General features: G+C 33.3%; 1 protein-coding gene across 8 annotated transcripts in view; it reads right to left on the bottom strand.

Annotated features, from left to right (window-relative positions):
* The window catches only part of LOC125064465 (disintegrin and metalloproteinase domain-containing protein 22), a 494,578-nt gene that overhangs the window by 63,156 nt on the left and 407,221 nt on the right, over window positions 1–24,201 (bottom strand). The gene's annotated exons all lie outside the window — the stretch shown is intronic.

Below are 24,201 nucleotides of genomic sequence, written 5' to 3' on the forward strand. Positions count from 1 at the left end.
ATTTTGACGTTTTGGCTTTAAGAGAGTGACAAGCCTTAAATCTTAGTAAGTACTTATATAGATATATTTTTAAATAAATTTGCTAAATCGAAAAAGTTTATATTGAAATGTATAAGGTGTAACTATGTTGCCTACTCATAGAATGTTAAGACTATTTCTAAGTTCATAACCCCTTATTATATATGTTAGTAGTATTATAGTAGTTATATCACTTATTAATTATATTATCTACATTTTCATTGTACATATAGTTTTAAATTAAAATGAAAGTATTTTTAATTAAATTTTTCTTTTTAATTTATCAATCATTTCGATATCAAGTGTCTCCATTGTATGTCTTGATTATCAAATAGTATAGCAAAATGTACCCTTAGATCTAATCTGTATACTTTTAATATTTAATCGTTACTGCTTATATGTCGATAATCCATATAAAAAAATTATTGAAGAGTATTCTTGCGCAACATTGTAAAGTGATATTGGTGCTACTTTAGTTTTACTTCTATGAAAAATAAACAGTTTTTATTTACAAATGCTGACAAACACAATTTTCAAATATTACTGCGGCGTTAACGTAAATTATTTCCCACACACACAATAATTTTTACACACACAATTATAATATTATACAATGTAATGTAATTATATATAACACAATTATTTCCCAACTGTGATTCAATTGTCGTTTAATTCTACGTAAGGTTAGTTATACAATATTCGTACAACTAAATAACTATTAAGACGTATTCACACGTGAGGTTATCTCGAACTATAAATCATCCCTGGCCCGAATGTGGGAGGGCAAATGTTTGTGCAGCTCAGGTCATAATTTAACCCCGGACCGCTTGCAATATATCAGAAAATGGACTATGGGTGGTGTATTTGCTTTGAGTGGCGATATTTGAAAGGAATTGAAAAGCCTTTTTTAGTTTTATAGCGATTTTATTCGTATATTAAATAATATTTTTATTTTAAAATAAATAAAGTCGTTTCATACTTGTATTATTGCAACGAAAAATAGATTTGCGTAAAAGAATATTATAATTGAATGATTTTCACATCAACATTACATAACATTAACAGCCTGTAAATTTTCTCACTGTTGGGCTAAGGCCTCCTCTCCCTTTAAGGAGAAGGTTTAGAGCATATTCCACCACGCTGCTCCGTTTCGGGTTGGTGGATATACATGTGGCAGACTTTCGTTGAAATTAGACACATGCAGATTTCCTCAAGATGTTTTTCTTTACCGCCGAGCACGAGATGAATTATAAACACAAATTAAGCACATGAAAATTCAGTGGTGCTCGCCTGGGTTTGAACTGGCAATCATCGGTTAAGATGCACGCGTTCTAACCACTGGGCCATCTCGGTTCTCACATAGATCAGACATAATATAGTTACAAATTAAAATATATGTTATATATATTTTAATGATTGAGTATCTTAAAGTATATTTGTATCAACTTCTACTTAAATATAAAAAATCAAATATAAAACAGTTCAGTGCTTTTTTCTATTGCTTTTGTCAACAGATTATCATTTTTTCCATTTATACTATCGACGAGTTCGAGTTGTTATCGATAAAAAAATGAAAATGAAACTAGAAAAAGATCGTCGACACCTGTATTTTCATTTGCGTTTCTCGAATTTCCAATAATGATTACACATGAACTGTACACGAATTTCGAACATTGGGCAAACACCACTATCTATACGCGTCGAAGTTTACAAGATACTGTGTAAATGTACACGATACGATTCAAAATACTTGAATAAGTAAAAGATTCCGGTCTCACAAATAAAGGTTTAGCGTGTGAACGTACTGATTTATCTCTTTCTTTCATTATTAATTTAACACGAGAGAGAATAAGACAAGAGCGCTATGTTTATTCCTTCTGCGTAAAGGTTAAGGTTAGGGCTGCCTTTAATAACTATGTTTTCATACTAATGTACACTTGGTGGTAGGGCTTTATGCAAGCCCGTCTGGATAGGTGGCCAAACAGCAGTATTTTTGTGTTCCGATTTAAATGGTGAGTGAGCCACTGTAGTACAGGGACAAGAGACATAATCTCTAGTTCCTAAGGTTGGTGGCGCATTGGCGATGTAAGGAATGGTTAATTTATTACAACACCATTGTCTGTGGGCGATGGCCACCATCTACCATCAGGTGGACCATTTGCACGTCAGCCAAACGACATGATAAAAAATAATAATATGTATTCCTAAATAGTACATAAGTTATCTCCACAATCACAAGCAATGCAACATTGAATTTAGATTAAATAGACTTCAGATTTATATTCATTTCAGTGACAGTAAAAATACTGGACTAAGACCTTATTTTCAATTAATGAGAGGAGATCTACAGATTGTTCCACCAAGCTGTTCCAACTTGATACGTTAAATACGTGTGTGGTAGATTTTCATCCGACTCACGCAAAGAGGCTCGTATCCCAATTAGAACTATAAACCCCAGCTTAAGATTCTAGTGAAAATATAATTGGGCCATATCGACTCATTAAAAGCTATATTTTTAATTTAAAAAGTAACATACTTGACTAAATATAATTTTCAAGCTTTACATTCAAATTTCAACTTTAATCTAACGGATTTGCGTCACAGCGGACATTGTGGAGATTAGGTAAGATGTTTGTCAAAACTCCAAGTCCGCGGCTCACAACCAAATCCTCTTTCCTCTCAGACTTTTGGTCGCACTTGTTAGTAGTTATTTATTGTTCAAGTTGTATTTTTGCCTTGCTTGCGATATATTTTTACGTGATATGTATTATGTACATGTATTATAATATAATGTTATATGTACACTGTGTGTTTAACATATATTTACGAATCAACATTATCAAGTCAAGCAGAATGGTACCTATGTACCTAACATTTGTGTACGCGCGTGAGAAGTTAAACTTCTTCGGCGTGGTTAAAATAGTTTATAATTGTATTCAAAGAATTATTTACGATAAAGTAATTGTTATTATTATAAATGTAATTTCTTTTTTTTGACTGACATGACAATGACAATATCAATTTGTAATAGAATAAAAATTGTAAAATTAGATAAGACGTGATATTGTCTATTTCGAGCGACTTAAGATTTATTTACACCCTGTGGGCGCAAATCATAAAAATTCACTCCCATTTTTTTCATATCGCGCCGAAAGAGGTACAAGCTCGAAAAAAAAGTAGGTCAACATTAAAAATCCAAGAAAGTAGAATTCAACATTCGTTTACCCTAATCTATTTATTTGAGGCACTGAAGAGTTATCTTCTTCCATTTATCTCAATCTCTTATCCTGTTTTCTGTTACTCCCTTCTCGAGCATGTTATTTCTCAAACAAGCCGTCTTATTTTTGCTCGGTTTTCCTCTTGTCTTATATAAAAAAAAAAAACATTGATTATTTTCGCATTAAATGCACAAAAAAATTAATGTAATAATTTGTATGTGTTATATTGTCGACGGTCTAATGGGAAACCTGATGGTAAGTGGTCACCACCGCGATTAGACATTGGCGCTGTGAGAAATAACTATACATTATATCGCCAATGCGATGGAGTGAGCCTTGCCTTGCCATTATCTTGTGGTCTAAGATGTTATGTCCCTTGTGTCTGTTACACTGGCCACTCACCTTACATACCGGAACTCAATACCAATGCTATTCAGCGTACATATAAAAGATACACTTATTTCCTTCTCCTTTGTAGCTTTTTCTTCGACTTGTGTTAATATTATGACAGTTATGTGTATTAATTGGTTAGGAATTGTATTACAGGTCTCGAGGGCAAATTCAATCTTTGATTTCAATTAATTTCACGAACATGTTGTAATCGATAATTGTCATTACTAATGACGTAATACGTTTGTACACATAATATCGAAACGTGATTTATTATTGTAATTATAAGTAGCTATTGAAAGTACAAAAGTACGACAGTCGGTATATCCCACTGGTGGACAAAACTATTTCAGCGTGTTGGAATAAGCTCTTAATTGGTAATATATTGAGCAACATTTTTGATTAATAATGATTATTTTGATTATGATTGGTATAAGCATAGCTGAGATAAATTAAGATGGAAACCTTGGTAATGCCTGTTTTAATGTGGATACCAATAGAAGGCGCTCATTAAATAATTAATGTCTCTTATTCTTAAAATATGTTAATTTTATTTATATCGTTACATGCATATGAATCGAGAAATTCGGGATTTGGGAAGATCTTTTGTTTCGTAAGCTCTTTTATTTCTAAACTCGAAAGTTAGGCCCAAGTTAGCAAAGTGTGTTTAAACGTTTTCAATGCAAAAATACTGACGACATGTGTTTTATGCCTTTTCATTATTGTTGTGAGTAGTATTTTGAAGGGTGAATGATCCAGTTTAACAAGGTTGGAGGCGCATTGGCGATTTAAGGAATGGTTTTAATATTTACAGCGTCTATTGACTATTTACTATCAGATGGCCCATTTGCTCGTCAGATTACCTATATTATAAAAAATACAGTCTTAATAAATCCTATAAGCTAGAACATAATATATATAATATATAAATGTTTAGCTTTAGAAACAGTGCGCCTATTCCGATGTGCTTACACGAAACCGAACTACTGAGTACGTTTTCATCGTTACTTGTTCATATAGATGTCTGTTTATATTAAGTAAGTAAATATAAGGAGAAATAAGAAAAGGGTCTCACATATAACGTATTGTATCATTTTGCATATTTATCTAAAGTGTGCCGTGGTAATGTGAAAAATGCGAATACTCCGCGACACGCCGAGTTTATTAGGGCACGCTACGAGAAAATGGCCTTTTAGGAAACTGTCGGTTCGAATTGCTTGTTTTGTTTATAACTGACTTAATACTGAGATGTTTCTCTATCTATATTTGATCGGGTTATTCGGGATATAGGGGTATTTATTGTAAGACAATAGAGCGTTGTATCTGAGAAGAAAACTATACAGGATGTTGTTTTCAAATGGCTTCGATTTTTTTGATATGTAAATTAAGTACACTTAAATATATATTAAGATAACTTCTTACGTCGAATTTAGGTAAGCATATTAATCTAATGATATTTTTTTAAATCAAAAATATTTAATATTGCTTTAGGATGATCTAGTTGGAAGTATAAACTACCCTGTATATAGCCTACTAATGGGTCTCGATGAGCGTTTGGAGCTTGCTCCAAAAGGGTTCTGAAATGGTGGATATCTTAAACAGAGCCGGTGTGGAAATAATGTGATTTAAATCTTCTAAGCTCATACTTAAGTTGGGAAAGGACTTTTTTTTAAAAGGTTTATTGGCTTTCAAATGTGCCACCTAATGGTATGTGGTCACCACCGCCCACAGACTTTGGTGCTGTAAAAAATATTTAAAAACTTTTACATTGCCAATGCACTGCCGACCTTGAGAAGTAAGATTTGATATTCCTTGTACTAAGTAAAGTATTACTGTTTGTTGGTAGAATATGTGATGTCCGGGCACCACAAAGCTCTACCACCAAGTAAAGATCCCAGTTAAAGTCACAATACAGTCTAGAGAGGCAGAAAATGTCACTCGTAAATATATATCCAACAACGAATACGAGTAAATGATAAATCCAATAAAATAAATATATATTTCTATTGTGATATTTCAATTCACAGTTACATGAGTCACAATACAATAAACGGGACACTTTTTCAGCCATAAAAAGAGGTAATATTGGGCAACGCGGGACATTAATGTCGAATACGAAAAAAAAAACCATAATAATTTGTTCGACGCGGGTCAGCGAGGATCGCGAGTCACAGGATGACATTATTTATTATGTCGTTATCGACCTGTTTCCCTCTTTCTGTTGAACCACTGCAATAAAATTTTAATATATTCAACCGTTAATCGTTATAAATAATAAAAAGTTAACGCAACGATTCGATGTTATGATTCTTTGGAAAGTTTCATTGTGGAAATTATTGTATATTCAACAGGTACTTATGTATATATTGATGTTGTATTCAAACCAAGACAAGGTATTAAAAGACGCATTGATCACGTAAAGTTTTCAGTTCGTGGATTTAAAGAATGGTCTTTCCCAGATTTGAACCTGCTTATTGTATAAGTCGTCATGTTTTTGAAGGAGAGTATCCGGTATAATAATATAATTAGTATAACATCACATTAAAGGAATGACTGTATTTTTTTAATTGAATTAATGATATTATACCTAAACAAAGCTACATAAAATAAATTATTATTTAATATAAATAAATTTTTAAGCATTTAAAGAGAGACGGAAATAATTACGAATCTTAGAAAAAAGCTGTACGTACAATTTACGCCCACATAGGAATGCACACCAATGAATGAATATTAAATTAACACTTTTTTGAAACGTTTTTTATTGAAACGCTCACGATAAAACAAATATAATATTTAAACTGTGCCCTAATAATTGAATAACTGGCTGAATTGTTCGCATGCGTAGTAACTGGTAATAATTGTTGTAATAATTGAACAATATGTAGCACCGCTACGACTCGTAACGGCACGCTACGATTTATAAGTGCTACGAATATATGGGAAAGAGTTGTGATTATTGTTTGGTGTATAATATTTATTTGAGATTTAATGTTCACTGATATAGAAATAAATAAATAAATTTCATTATTTATGTTTTACATATACATATGTATATACTTTCTTACAATGTATATATAATATTCGCATTTATAATATTAGTAGGGATATATTCTTATAATTTTTATTTTTACTAATAAATGCGGAAAAGTTTTTTTTTTTTTTGTTAAAATTAAGACTATTGACGTGACGTGATTGTGATTCAATATTTACAATAAAAATGTACTACATCCAAAAGTCGACGGATAATAATTCACGAGCGAGTTTAATTATGTCTGTAGGGTAACATATTGCTCTTAAGGGAAAGAGATACATTATAAGAAGCAGGTGTTTTTTCACTGCTCTTAGTCATTATTCGCGGCAATTGACCGCGTTAGAATGTATTTATTGCGTTTTAATAATATTTATAGGACACTCAGTGTTTATGATGTCCACAAATCACTTTGATGGAGAAACTCGAAATTTATTGTTCAACTTTAGCTCATAAAGTTATTTAATAGGTTGAGAGATTTCAGTCATTTTATCTTTGGTTAATTTTGATTGATCAATCTTATTTATTACGTGTTTAAACGGGATACTGTTTAATTTTACAATTATTTAATTGAACCTTGAAAATTAACAATAAATATCTTTTTGTTAATTTTGTATCATAATTAAATTATATTTATTATAAACTATCTAGTATATATAGTACTTAGTCGCAAATAGTACATCTGTTATTATGAATTCATGTAACTTCACACTTGTCTTGAATTCATCATCATTGCTGATTGATTGATTTTTGCAAAACTTTAACTATTCTGCTGCTGAAGTATTCTTGTCAGTGACGATAAGTTAGAATTCTACTGAAGTTTAATAATTAGTTTGTTTATTTACTTAATATACTATCTCAAATATCTTTAAAGTAGAAAGGAAGGTCATTTATAAATATGAATAATAAAAGTGTACCTAAAATTTATCCCTGCAGAACACCATTTCTTAGTACAGATACAGAATCATTCTATTGATTGAAACGTTGAATTTCTTTCTTAAGTTATAGCTTTGGCTCATAAGGAGCAAGAGCTTTATTTATATAACCGTATTCTTTATAAAGGTTCATAACGAAAACTACAATAAAAATAAACTTACCGATCAAAAGGGACATAACTACTTTAGGTTACGTTAGATTGAAAAAGAATTAACGGTGTAAAAGGAAGGGCTTAATCCCTTTTAGTATATCAATATAACTCTTATAGTATCAATATCTTTGGGAAGGGCTGACCTCTATCACTACCAAGTGCTCTATTTACTCGTGTGCGTTCTAAGTATAAAAATATAAGTTATTACAAATAAATGTGAGATAACAAATGTGTTAAGGTCAGCATGACCAGCAATAAGAAAATATTTAATAGACCGTACGCCCATCGACATGGCTCCATTTAGGTCCATTTAGCATCAATCGGGTCCATTGCGGACCATTTGGGCCAAAAGCGGGGTAAGAGTAATTGCTCACGTATCGCTGCGCACTTGATATTCGATTTTATCGTAAGATTTTTTTTGACTAGATAGTATTCAGTCTTGGTAAAAAATGTTTTAATGTAATGCCCGTCTGGGTAGGTACCACCCACTCATCAGATATTCTACCGCCAAATAACAGTACTCTGTATTGTTGTGTTCCGGTTGGAAGGGTGAGTGAGCCAGTGTAATCATAGGCACAAGGGACATAACATCTTAGTTCCCAAGGTTGGTGGCGCATAGGTGATGTAAGGAATGGTTAATATTTCTTACCGCGCCTTTGTCTATGGGCGGTGGTGACTACTTACCATCAGGTGGCCCATATGCTTGTCCGCCAATTTTGTAAATGCGAAAGTATCATTACAGTGAACCTAATTTCATGAAATTTGGTATGATGGTCTTTTTCATACCTAAAATCTACTACGCAAATCGCCAATGTATGTAACCGTGACCCAGTAATCCTGTGAAAATCACCAAATTTAGGTCAGGTATGCGCGCATTGATAGCATCGACATGGACACCAGCGAGACCACCTTCACTTCGGTTCGATCATAGATCAAGCTTAACCTTCTTTTCAAATACTCTTTACATTACATTACATTAGCAGCCTGTAAATTTCTAACTGCTGGGCTAAGGCAGCCTCTCCCTTTGAGGAGAAGGTTCATATTCCACCAGGCTGCTCCAATGCGGGTTGGTGGAATACACTTGTGGCAGATTTTCGTCCTCACGATGTTTTCATTCACCGCAGAGCACGAAATGAATTATAAACACAAACTTAAGCACATGAAAATCAGTGGTGCTTTTGCCCACTATAGATAAAAATACATACAGCACAATATAATGCATATATATATATATATATATATAATAAATATATATAATGAACTGTCGCCTCTATATTATATTATGCTTAACTATGTATATATATATATATATATATATATATATATATAATATAGAGGCGACAGTTCATATAACAATGCGAGAAAAAGAAAAAAAAATCCACTGCTTTTTTTCTCCTGTTTTTCTCAAGTCAGACTATTATCTTTTTCAAACATGTAGTAGTTTTAAGTTTGGCTATCAATTTACAACTGTAATGTTTCTATTTTGAATAAATTAATTTAAGTTGAGTTGAATTTAAGGAGCGAAATCTGCGCTATACTGTGCATTATCAAGATATGTTCGGTGGTATTGTTGCTTGAATTACCGAAAAGTTACCGGACGTGCGGCTAACGAGCCAGTTAAATTTTTCACCCAAAATTCGGTCGAAACGATTGTTTTTGTCTCCGGCTCATAAAGTTGCGAGCCCGTGCGAAATGTTTCGGGTCGAACTAAAACCAAAACTTTTTGGTTAATTGATTTAACAATTAGTTACGATTTTAGTTGGAAAATTTAATACTTACAAAATTAAAAGTAAATTAGCCTATTTATTTATTTTTTAAAACTTCAATTACGAATTCTATAATTGCTTAATTAACGAGATTACTAACATTAGCGAATTTCCCACTGCTGGGCTAAGGCCTCCTCTCCCTTTGAGGAGCAGGTTTGGGGCATATTCCACCACGCTGCTCCAATGCGGATTGGTGGAATACACATATGGCAGAATTTCGTTGAAATTAGACAAATGCAGGTTTCCTCGTGATGTTTTCCTTCACCGCCGAGCTCGAGATGAAATATGAACTCAAATTAAGCACATGAAAATTCAGTGGTGCCTGCCTGGGTTTGAACCCTAAATCATCGGTTAAGGTGCACGCGTTCTAACCAGTGGGCCATCTCTTAGATTACTTAAGTTATCGGTATATTAAATATATTAAAAAAATAGCTCCCATCAGGTTATGAGACTAAGGTGTGCACTGCAATACGTTGCTCAACTTGCTGTGGTGCTATTACGGTTAAAGCATAGCAACTGTTTCTATTAAATATTTGTTGCGGATTGATAAATGATGCAGTCGGTAAAACAGTATTATGGAGTATCATGCTACTGCATAGGTCCGTGATACTGATTTATAATTTTTTGATTTGATTTGATATCAATCCGCAACAAATACTTGATAGCAACAGTTGCCCTGCTCTAACCGTAATAGCCGCACAGGTTTCCCTTGAAAATAGCTGCCATAGCTCGAATCAATGAAGAAGGTATTACTATATATCACTGATATAAATCGGGAACATTTGTTATTAAAGTTTACTAACAATACGTAGAACAAGACGTCTTATTATAAAATTAAATGTTAAACAAGAGCTAAGCGAAGTACACATACGTCGTATTATAAAGGAATACTACATACGGTTTAAAATGTAACGTTGAAAACACCAGCTGACCCTGCAATAATCCGACGCACTCAATCTGCTTAAAATGTAAATAGAAGCGATCACGATTTACAGCCTCGTCTCACCTCTCACGTGTAATTCAATACAAACATAACACCCAGATCGCAATCTCGTTTCCCTCTCGAATTAAACATGGCCGCTAAGCTATTTGATTACTGCGGTACACGTTCGGTTTTAACATAGCGCGTGTGTCTTTTTAATTAATACATTTAAATCATGAACTGTTAGTATATAGTTAGATTATACACGAATGTAATAAATAAATAAATATATAATAAATATATAAACATCACATACATTACTCTGATCCCAATGTAAGTTGCTAAAGCACTTGTTTTATGGAAATCAGAAATAACGACGGTACCACAAGCACCCAGAACCAAGACAACATAGAAAACTAATGATCTTTGTCTACATCGACTCGGCCGGCAATCGACCTCGAAGTGGCGTACCCATGAAAACCGGTGTACACACTACTCGACCACGGAGGTCGTCGTAATATTTAGATATTTTTTGGAAAGAGCGTTTTGTCGCCTTCTGGCGTTCTTCTCTTTTTTTTGTCTGTCTTTACTATATACGGGTTTATAGAATAATATCAAAACTAGTATTTGTTAAACGCAAGTGAAGCCGCAGACGACTACTTCTTAAAAAAAAATTTTAAAAAATATTTAGAACATATTTTTTGCATTCTTGTATCAATTTCCTTTATTTTTAAAATAAGATGTAAGTATCTAACTATTTAGTTTGTATTTAAATATAATTTTAATATATTTGTATTCAATAAAAATATAAACAGTTTCTAAAGTTTTTTCTAAAAAACTAAATACTTCTTTGAATGCCTAAAATAAGGCAATAAAAGACGGAATTTAAACCAAATATTTTGAGAAATTTATTTCATTACAATGAGTAACGTTTGTTCCCATGAACTATTTCTGCTCGTGCGTTTTCGGATTCGTTTTATTTTTAAACCATAAAAAATCAGCGCGCGTTTCGGGGGTGCGCTTTTACTGTAAAAATTCGATTTAAAAACTCTGATATTTCTTATAAAACAACAAATCCTTCATCCACTCACTCACTCCGTATATAATGGAATATGGGAAACTGAAAATTTATTTAAAAATATCCGAAAACGCGATTTCGTTTCGACCGAGTTTCAAGCGAAAAGGTTTTAATAAAATTTGTTTTAATCTGTACCGACGATTTTAAATTTTTTTTTAAAGAACATCAATTTTTTTACCGTCGTCATGATCAATACAGAGGCCCATTCAATTTCTCGTTCCATATGTAACATTTGAGTGAAAATATATTGACAAAAGGAGAGATGGTAAATAAATAAACGAGGTCGAACGGTTGGAACGAAATTGTTTTTGAAATATATTATCTATTGAATTACAGACAATAAATTAAATCAACAACGCTTGAAAATAATGACAAAAAATTATGTGTGAATTAATACAATAACAAAAAATATGTTTTAACAATTTTATATAGAATTGCACATAATAGAGGGAGGCAGAGAGGAAGAGAAGGAAAGATCGCCTGGAGGCATTACACTCACGTGACGATTTCTGCCAGTGCACCCCACTGCAAGCCGCTTGGAAAATCCTCGATCCAAAAATTGTTTAACAGACAGATCACCAAGTCTTGACAAATGTTTCGAACATTTTTTAACTCTTATTTATGTTTTTTTTTCCAAACAAATAGTAAGGATAGGTCGGTGACTTTTTATTTATCTATTAATATATGGGTACAGGTAATTTGTAAAAAATACATTGGTAAAGAAGGCGTATTATTCAATACAAGATTATATAGATGATAAAAAAGCATGGAGTAAATCCTTGCTGACTTTTTCTTTTTATGGTATAGGGGGCAAACGAGCACGAGGCTCACCTGATGGAAAGTGATTACCACCGCCAATGGACATCTGCAACACCAGGGGGGTTACAAACCGCCGGCGAAAGCTGGTTCCACAGAGTGGTTGTGCGAGGCAGAAAACATAGTACAAGAAGTAGTTGACTTCCAGGCAAGATATATTACATACATATATTGTATTTAACTAACGTGTCTGTATTTTTAGATGCTAAAAAAAGAGTAACTACTAAGTTTCTTGTCGGTTCTTCTCGGTAGAATATACATTACGAAACGGTGGTAGCTTTACTTTTAAATAGTTTGTTAAATGACGATTCACAAGTACTTGTAATAATCTACTTGAATAAAGTATATTTTGATTTTAAATAGGATAGACTATGCAAGTCTCCATAAAATCCTTGAATAAAATAAACAATGGATGTCATATTCCATAATATTAAATATCTCCTTGAGATCTGAGGCTCAATTCAAGAAGAAATCTCCACGCGACCGATTGCTACGTTTCGGGCATTAAATAAATTGGTTTCGAAACAAAACGGTTCGTCGGGCGTAAGCTTGCACTCCCAGTAATGAGGCTGCTACCACAGGATTATAGCTAGAGAATCGACCAAGAAGTAATTTACAAAAAAACATAACATACCTTAACTGTTACGAAGAAAAACATGTTCCTGTATTGAGAATATTCTAGAAAACACGACATTTTTCGGTATGAGTGCATTCTATACTATAATTGACTGTTTTTACAATTAGCATTTTTTATTGTTATCGATCGGGATAAAAATTATATTCAATAACATAAGTACAAGGCCTGAGATGAAACTGTGACGTCCATTCCGTCGCGCACGAAAAAAAATCGGTAATACTTTTCTTTGTCGCATCACCAAAAAATGGAATTCTTTACCAGCAAATTTGTTCCCCTCCTCTTATAACCTGGGTTCCTTCAAACGAGGCGTGAAGAGTTATCATCATGGCGAGGGTGACTAGTGCAGTTCCTTCTTCCTGCCTGTACTGGCCGTCATAGCGTTTTGATTCCACTACTACTTACCATCAGGTGGAGTGGAGTCACATGCCTACACGGTTTATATAAAAAAAAGAAACGATCTACGTGACTGAGTATTTGTGCCAGAATAAAATGAACTAATATTTGTTTGTACTATTGAATGAAATTTTCCTCAAACCCCCATAACCCGTAACAAAAGACGCACTTACAACATGCACTCACGTACGTATGTACGTCCTTTTTTCGGCAATTTTTATATTTTCTTAAAGCGTATTTTGAGAGCAAATAGTACGGTCGGCAAAAAAACTTTAACTCCTGATAAATTTCTTTCAAAAACCGTTCCTTACCGTTTCTTACAGAGTTCAATTCTCAGCACACCAGAAAAAAAAAATCAATCTTTCATTTAATAATAACAGGCAATAATTATATCTTCTAAATGTCAAACGAAATATTTAATTTTTAACTTTAATTTAATGATATTACAGTTTGTGTCGTAATTTGTTGTAATGTGTCTTAGTAAATTCTTACCCTACCGGAATATATCGTGGAACCACTTAAATTACTTACGAGCCTTCCTTCTAAATTTAACAGAAACATTTTATGATTTATTGTGTAAGTTTCACCCGCAACTGCGTTTGCGTGACAAACTTGATTTAGAGCCGTTTAAACTTGCCCAGGATACAATTACATAAAATTTAATGGTTATTACTTAAGCAACTACGAATTCCGGTAATTCAATATGATATATATCCAACGAATTACATTTAAATCATTTCTTGTTATTACTCAAACTTAATGATACTAAATTTTTACTTCTTTAACCCTAACTAATATTTTAGATACGACTATGAGATTGTTTGTTTCTTTGTCTTATTTACTCAACTAATAATCATGATATTTTGTATACGCGTTGTCAGTCATACAGAAAAGAAACAGCCTATCTACCTATCTTCTTCTCTCGCTCCCTTCGCACAAGCGAAGCCAGTTGAAACTACCAAGTTTACAGCAAATTTATTTCCCTTAAGATAAAATAGGCTTATATATTACAACAATATTTCGAGTCCCATGTTATTCTAATAAATTGTGATTACAACATGTGCCGCCATTTTCGTGGAAGTGATGTCACTACGTGACCTTATGACGATCGGGGTATTTCTGAAGATCAACATCATTTCATGATTTATTTTCCGTTTCATCTATTGATAGATTTTTATATATAAATAAAAAGTGATTCGGCATTTGTAGTCACACGTGGAGTGCTAGTGTGACCATAAAGGCGAAATAGAGTTTTATAATTTTTGTATATGTATATATGTAGGTAGTTTCTTGATACAGAACTATTTTTTTTTTTTCGATTTTTATGAAATATACTCATAACTCCAAATGTTTATCCGCCTACAGTGTACGATGTCAGCAAGATACAAGGAATGTTTGGACGTCGAACGAATAATGCAAGTAAAATGCCAAATAGTAAAAAAACAGACGAACAAATCCAACAAGATAACGAAAATTTGCGTGTGAGCAAGTCGCAATCGTCCATCTCAATCACAAGAGGCATGATCTGAACGAGATTAACAACGACACTTGGAACGGAGGCAAGCGTGCCAGTTCTCCACATATAAACGATGTTCTTTCAAATATATTTTTATAATAAAATGAATGGTTGGTGTTTTTTTTTGTTTTTATTGCCGGTCATCGTCTACAGCGCTCCAGTCCACTTTTTGTCCAACCAAAGTATTCAATGGTAATAATTTATATGACAGAATAACGATTGCTGGGTCAGCCAGTAACAGAAATAAATAATTGTATATGTTATATTAAAGTTAATATTTCTGGAATAAATCAAGATTGAATTTATTTTTTCTTAAAGTAAATTAATAACTTATGATAGTTTTATCGTTGTCTGATAAAAACAAAAATAAATTAAAACCAAAGGAGAGACAACGAAAGTACGAGCTCAGGGAATGCTTAAAGAAAACTTCGTCAGCTACTTTGGAGTTTAAGCCAATTTCTATACGTTTATGTATGCGTAGAAGTCATTAGGAGGTAGCTAGTCACCTGTCGTCAGTTATCTGAGGCTGTACGAAAGCAATTATAAGTTTCGTTCAAGTTTGACACGTACATAAATTACAGGATGATCGTATTTACTCGGCTTTTATATGGGGTGCTATTAAATATGTTAATGAGACAAAAATTTTAACTTATTTTGATATATAATTATTGTGTTACAAAAATTGTTATGTGCAGTTGCTTGATTTTTTATTGACTATAAAAAAGAGGTTCCAATTCATGCGTTCTTTTTAATTGTTACCTTAGAACACCGTAATTTATGAATCAATTTGAATTAAACTTTTTTTGGTGTTTTATTTGGTATACATGTCATTGTAAAAGCTCGAACTAAGGTAAATCTTAAAATTTTCCAGTAAAACCTAAGATTTACCGACATAAGTTGGTAAATTGTAAGTATTTATTATAAAGGGACGACTTTTTCGGACTTTTACCATTCCAACTTAACCTAACCTAACATGTAAATTCTAAGATTTACCAAGTGAATGATGGTAAAAGTTCGAATCTCAAAGTTTTATGGACATTTACCATTCATAATCGGAAAATTTAGGTTTTACTGGAAAATCTTAAGATTTACCGTAGTTCAAGCTTTTGCAGTAACATATATATGGATTTTATATTATAATGATAAAAATTACCATAGTGTTATGGTATTTTTTATCATAATTTAAATATACTTTATTCAAGTAGGCAACGACCTTGAATCGTTCTTTTTGAAGGTTAATTTTAATGTAAAGCTAACAGTTTATACTAGGAAGTCTCAAACTCGTATATTCAAGCAACCGCTCTTTCAATATCTATACTAATATTATAAATGCGAAAGTAACCGTCTGTCTGCCAAATCACCGAATTTTATATGAATCAAGTTTACTCTTAAACGCGAGCAAAGCCGCGGGCGATAACTAGTTCAAAATAATTATTATTCTCATCTACGCGCTAACGCGGGCTTCTGCCGTCGTCGGGGGCCACGGAAAAATCGGTTTTAAGTGAGATGACGTTATCGTAACTGACTGATTATTAATTTTGGACGTCATTCGCCTTTATGAAAATATTTTTACATATTTTTTTGTAACGAAATTTCTTTACGTGGCTTACAGAGTGACGTCACGTGAAAACGTTATTCTCTCTCCAAGCGAACTTTTCACTATCCTTCTCTTTTTCTTTGTCTCTTTCTACCTTTTTAATTACCTTTTGTAACATATTATTTTTAGTAATTTATATACTCCCCAACGCTGTTGATTTATTACATTCTGTCTGTTATTAAAATATTTAATATATAGGACGACATATATATTTTTTGTTTTAAGGGTTAGCTTGTTTATGCGGACGTTTTTTGTTTTAATGAATTTATAGTTTTGTAATTTAATTTGCATCGCGGTGTGTATAGAGGAATTGAATCTCTTAATCAAATAATAATTTGTGAAGTAAGAAATTACGTCATTGAGATTTATTTATTTTATTTAGTTTGTTACAATAAATTAATGTATTTTATTTTGTGAGCTTGCGCTTCATTTGATATCGTAAGTGATTTTTGTTGATGTTGATCCAACCGTCGAATAATCCCTTATCGTATGTTGGGGGACAAAGTTGGTGGAAGTCGGTCCAATAGTTTGGTATGTGACAGGTGTGGAATAATGAGAGACGGCCGAATAATGGGCATCCAGGCCTTGGATGTTAAGTTTTATTATGTTAATTACGCAAATAAAATGCAGGTACAGTTGTTCATGTAAGAAAAGTATATTCTGCTCACAATGTACGAACAACTTGTATCGTTTTGATCTTGGCCACCGCCGCCACAGTGTTTGAAATCCTATCCATCATTAGAAGTACTTTAATATTGATGACGTCCGGCCGATTTTGGTCACGGCAGCTAATCTCACGGGAGACCAACCAACGCAGGACATCATAGTGTACATCATAGTGTAGTGTAGTGTACATATACATGTACAAACTCCCTGAATCCCACGGGACTGCAAATCTGAAACGACCGGAAAAAGTTCAGCCGCAGGATTAAAGTACATTCCAAGGTAAGATAGTGAACATACTTCCAACTTCTAGACTTGATATCAAGCCACTAGACCAACGAGGCAGTCACTTTAAAATTACTAACATTGTAAATATATAATGATGTATAAGTTTGGCTAAACCTGCTAACAAGGGAGAACTTTGCAGGTCGATAAGTTATTAGTCATTTACATACAGGATGTTAAATTAAAAATTATATATATTTTATGTTTACCAACCGTTTTTAATAAATTAAGGTTTAACATGAATATTTTAAGCACGTCGTTCATTTACATCAATTTTATTATATTTTTAATCCACGATACAAATGCAAGGCGAATTCTCTGACCGTATAAAGCTCAATGTTGAAATGTCAATTTTATTCAATTTAATTTAAACAATTATAATAATGGGAGAAGGCCATGTCGTAATGAAAGGGAATAAAATTTATCCGCAGATCGAAATTAAATTCGCAGAGATTTAATCGGACGCGATCCCGTATCATAATCCCGCCTCACGGCACTCGGCGCTGATAAAAATGAAAATAGCGGGTGCGTGGTGACATTGTACCGAAAAAAAAGCACGGAATTAAAAATACAACGGGATAAATTTGCAAAAATTTTTCCCGGGATCGTCCCGCAATGCCTTTGCAAATCGATATAGCGGGACTAATAAGGACTTTTTGTAATATGAGAATGAAAATGTATGTAGTTATTTACTTTTTTATGTAATTGAATAATTATATGTTGACATTTGAGTTAATTTAAATTTGGAAGGTTAGTACGATAAGCGTAAGTGTCGCTTTGGGGACGGCCGTTTATAACAGCAACCAAATGTATAACAAATGCTAATTTTTATCGATATAATTATCTTTGCTAATTTTTATAATATATTTAGGCGGATGGTCAAATGATTCGCCTAATAGTAAGCGGTTACAACCGCTCAGACATTAGTGCTGTACGATCTATTAACCATTCCTTATATCGTCAATGCGCTACTGACCTTGGGAACTAAGATGTTATGTCTCTTGTGCCTGTAGTTATACTGGCTCACTCACCCTTCAAACTTGAACACGTTCATACTAATTATTTTCAACTGGCGCATTATCGATGTAAGGAATGGCTTAAATATATACGGGCAGTGGTAACCACCAGGGCATTCATTTGCCAGTACGCTTTAACTATTAAAAAAAAAGAATAAAGGAAGCCTACTTACCTCTCTGAATTCGAACGAATACAATTAACAAAAAAAAAGGTTCATCTCAAGATATTCCTTTTTATAATAGAGGGCTATAAATCTGGAGGCCTCTCGTACATTAGCACCCATAAACCCAAGTGAAATACTCACATATGTACCTCGTTTTCTTTAACGAAAAACAACAGGTTATAAATAATTCAAGGCCTCGTTTAAACATAACGAAGTGTTAGCACTCATAGCCCCCGAACCGATCCGAAATCGAGACGCCTCAATTGCTCGAAGAATATCGTTTCTGAATACATTGTTATTAATGAAAGACTCAACAGCTTTCCGGTTGATGATTTATACATTAACGAAAATATCGAGTTGGAAGGAAATTTGGGTTAAAGGCTAAATATATGGAAATTGAATGAATTTTATTATTTACGTTTTCAAGTATGTTATAAATAAACTTATTAACGGGATTTTTAATTTAGTATTTACTTGGTGTAGAGCTAGGTCATAGCTAAGTCATTCTGGATACCACCTACATATTCTACCGTCAAGCAATATACTTATACTCTAATCCAACCGTAACAGGAAAAAAGCCAAATAAACAACATTTGACAGCAAATTGACGTAATATCATTGGTTGAGAGCTTGATTAATCTATGATATTAACAATGGATTTTCGAAAAAATGGCGTTTTGAACTTCGGCGAAACTTTTATCAGTTAAATTTGAAAGTAAAATTAAAGTGTATAAAAGTAGTTAAGTGTAATAGTGTTGTATTATAAATAAATATATATGAATTATAAATTCATAGTAGTGCCCAATATAATAGCTGATATATAAATAGCTGAGTTATTAGCAAATCGCATGAAATACGTAAATCTTAGGTTTGTTTATCTTTTTTCCTACTGGACATTGGAATATATATATATTATCGTTATGTTCCAGTTTGAAGGATAAGAGAGTTAGTGTAACTACATACACACGAGACATATCATCTTAATCTCCAAGGTTGGTGGCGCATTGGACATGTAAAGAATTGTTAATATTTCTGCCAATGTCTATTGTATCATAAAAAGGAGGTCCCACCCAACTAGTAATACAAAGGTTTCTTAATTTAAATACTTTTTGTATTGTTTCGATAATTTATTCTCGGGAATATTTATTAAAGTCAATTTCAATAGCGTCCCGAGATGCCAGTCTTTCTATTTAAGCTGACGTTTTGTCAAGATCTCTAACAAATCCGAACAATGGCGACAATGGTTTATCAGTGTAAAGGCGATGATCATTACTGGCTAAAGGATTGCAATTTCGATTGTACCATCCTTGCTTTAAAATAATACGGAAAGGTTAAGTTGGAACTTTGTAATTATCTGATTTTAAATTTAAATTATAACCCGTACAAATCGCATTCGTTTGATTATTTTATTTTTTTGTTTTGTGATATCAATGATGGAACCGTGATAAATATGCGAGATTCAATTAAAGTTTCCGGGTTTTAGTCTGGTCAAGCTAACGAGCAACTGAATGTGTATGTAAAAGCATCGCGAAAATATATTCGTGTATGATTAAATTTTGAACTTCAGGAGGAGAGCAGAGTTAAATTACTTGCTTATATTTATCTTTTGTAACATTAAAAAATAAAATGTCTATAAATGAATACGTGAAGAAATAACTTTTAGCAAAAACACATTCATAGTTTACGTACGTATTAACGAATTATATACTGTCAATGATAACACACGTCATATCAAAGATGTTCGATGACATTGCTTTTCAAATTTGAATTTTATTATTGTAGTAGTGACGTCATCGTCCAGTTGAGCCTCATTTTTCCCACGTATCTTTCGAATCGACGCATCTAATGTTTTATTACCAATGAATTATGGTCGAATTTCGACCAATGGGTGACCAGTAGAACAAATAAATTCGCCTTGCGACCGTAGCTTATACAAAGTATAAATCCCTTTAGTTTCCCTCACAATCAAAACGTGTACAATAACCAATTTCGTAAATAATATGTCGGGGAAGTCCCATTCTCGTTCCTCTTGGACTTAATTTCTTCGTGGACAAAACATTCCTATTACCTCATATATTTGTATACATATTCTCGCAACGACTTAGCGCGTTTGTTAATATGCTTCGTTGAGAATTGTTACAAACAAAGATCTGAGGATTTGCAGACCTATTGAATTTAAATAGAATATCTGTGCGTACATGCTTGTGCACTGTACCATATAGTCTCTTGAAATCAGTCATAAAGACACGATTGTCAATTTTTTCCTAATTCATAAATCCATAATATTTACTGTATTTGTATTTAATTGTAGGGCTTTGTGCAAGACCGTCTGGGTAAATATCAGCCACTCATCACTATTATTATACCTTCAAACAACAGAGATTTGATATGAAAAACTCCAATAGTTTTGGCACGACCCCGGACCACAAGCCAGGACTTCCTGATCTATTTCCTTTTAAGCTAATCACTGGACAAGATTCAGTCAATGAGTTGGTTAATTAATAAAATAATATTGTTGATTTCAGATTGGAGAGTTAACTGAACCAGTTTAGTTATTGGCACAAGTGACGTAACATCTAAGTTGCCAAGATAAGTGGCATATTATCAATGTATGGAATGGTTTATGGTGTGGTTTAAGACATAGCATTTGATATTTCATCTGGGATTATTCTTATACCAGCTTGTATCTAGGAGGTGTCTCTTGTACTTGGTGGTAGTGGGTAGGGTACAAAGGTACCTTACCACCAAGTGGGACATAACATCTTAGTTCTCAAGATTGCATTAGTTACTATCTAACTATCAATCCTTACTACCAAGATCCGATCAGCTAGCCTACCAGCATTTCCGAGGAGACTTGGAGACTGGCAGTTAACTGTCAAAATATTGCGCCAACCTCCAATAATAGAGATAAAGATTATCAAATGTCAAGACGACCCTTTTGAGTCTCCCGTTATCTCAAAGATCAGATAACAAAGTCATAAAAGCTTAAAATGTATGAACAAAAACAAAGTCACGGAAATCGTGTACTCCTTGAACCTGAAAATTAAGGAAATCTCATACGAAGTTAAGAGGGTGTTAAATTCTCAGTAATTTATAGCCATATGGAATATACTAAGGTCTTATACTAATAACTTTTTAATCTTTCCTTCTCTTACAGCACATGATGGTTCACATATTTCCACGATGATATATGACAATTATTTTAAGTGTGCGACTCGCAAGGCTATTTGTCACGTCAGCTCCTGCTCATGAAGTTTCCATGTTCTCGACTATTGCCAATTTCCAGTGTAAGATTAAGTTTCCAATATGTGAAGTAACTACCGCTGTATAAACTGTCAAGGATTTTTTCTCTTCGTGGATTATTTTTATTGCTATTATTACACCAAGATTGCTTAGTAATTATATTGTTTCTATAGATACCGAAATTGTTTTTAAATTATCTCCTGTTCGTGCGGTAAACGGATACACCGCGAGGAAACTTCAAACTCAAATTCCTTTATTCAATATAGAAGCATTACAATTAAGTACTTATTGATAGTCAAATTAAACACTACTACTGGTACGGAAAAGAAAATACCCCGACTTGAAGAACCGGGCGAAAGAAACTCAGTGGGTCCTTTTTTTTGTAAAAATTATTATTTACATATATTTAATACCTATATTACCTACATTTACATTTTTAAAGCTCAGAATAATATACACTGTAAACTTCTAAATTCTCTGAGAGAATTGATATTAAAAAAAAAAACTTCAATAGTATAGCCACGACCTCGTATCACTAGCAAAGGTTCAGTCAACGATTCAACAATTGATTAAACAATAGATTTTAAATAAAACGGTTATAATAAAATAGTAGATCCGAGATGGCCCAGTGGCTAGAACGCGTGCATCTTAACCGATGAGTTCAAACCCAGGCAGGCATCACTGAAATTTCATGTGCTTAATTTGTGTTTATAATTCATCTCGTGCTCGGCGGTGAAGGAAAACATCGTGAGGAAACCTGCATGTGTCTAATTTCAACGAAATTCTGCCACATGTGTATTCCGCCAACCCGCATTGGAGCAGCGTGGTGGAATATGCTCCAAACCTTCTCCTCAAAGGGAGAGGAGGCATTTATCCCAGCAATGGGACATTTTACGGGCTGCTAATGCTAATGCTAAAAAAATTAAATAGTATAATATAAATAAATGCAGGGTTTAGTCTTCATAATATAATACTAGTTAATTTTTGTCTTCCTATCGCAAAGTTTAAACAAAGCAGAACTTATCCGGAGTCGAGTGGTCCACGGAGGCGTTAATAAACGAAACTCTGGCTTCTGAAACACGTTGAAACTTGTCTATGTTCGCATGAACTGCTAAACTCCGCTCATGCTATTATATATAATATAATAAAATATTCATTATATTTAAACAAGTCTATAGCTTCATTTTAATACCGTCTAGACGGACAATTGTCGTTGGCCAATATTTCATAGATTCTTACAACTAAATTTTACTTGATGGTAGGGCGTTATAAATACCCATCTGGGTCGGTACCACCACTCGTCAGATATTGTAGCTCCAAAAAGTAATATTAAATATTGTTGTGTTCCACTTCGAAGGGTAAGTGAAGTGAAGGCCAGTGTAACTACAGGTACAAGGGCATAACATCTTGGCTTTCAAGATTGGTGGCGCGTTGGTGTGATGTAAGGAGCTATTATTTTTTACTGCGTTAATATCTAAGGGCACTGGTGACTTATCATCAGGCGGTCCATTGTCCCGTCCGCCAACAATTTAAATTACATATGCATATTATGTATACACGGTACATATACCAAAGTAACATTTTTTCAATTTATGTCTGTTTGTTCCGGCTAATCTCTGGAACGGCTGAACCGATGTCGACGGGACATTCACTGGCAGATAGCGGATGTAATAAGAAGTAACATAGGCTTTTACTTTTATTTTAGAATTATATATAGAATAAAAATAAAATCACGCTACAATATCCAAATAACTTAAATTCAAACAACGCGCACGAAGTTGCAGCCATAGCTAGTAATTAATACTAATGTTCGTAGATGGTAATTTATTTTTAATTTTAGAAATACAGTATTTAACATTGAATGTTAAATTAAGATATTACACTGGCCCCTACCATTATAACTGGGAAACAGAGAATTGATATATGGCGGTAGAATACAATTATTTTTCCAATTGGTGGACATCCTCATTGGAAGGGACAAGCCTGCTCAAAGCCTGTCCAAAAATTCATAAATTTAATTTCCAGTCACGCCCTACGATTCTTAACGATAAAAGTTGTTAACCAGCGCGTTCGTTCTTGATCTTAAAGAACTCTTATCTTTCTCTCTAGAAGATCTTAAAGAGCTCTGAGATGTGTTCACTGAGGAAGCGTCAATAGTTCAAAAGTTTTAAATTGTTGTCTATTTGCATGCAATGCAGAAGTTTCATGGAATCCCCAAAGAGAAAGCAAGACTAAAAATGATTGAATAAAGACTGCCGGATGTCGTTTGATATTCACCTCGAAAGTCAAAACAAAAAAAACAAACAAATTAAATAAAAATTACAATTAATCCCTTGTGTGTGTTTCTTAATAACACGCAAA

Source organism: Vanessa atalanta, chromosome 6 (genome assembly GCF_905147765.1).
Source record: "Vanessa atalanta chromosome 6, ilVanAtal1.2, whole genome shotgun sequence".
Taxonomy (NCBI): domain Eukaryota; kingdom Metazoa; phylum Arthropoda; class Insecta; order Lepidoptera; family Nymphalidae; genus Vanessa; species Vanessa atalanta.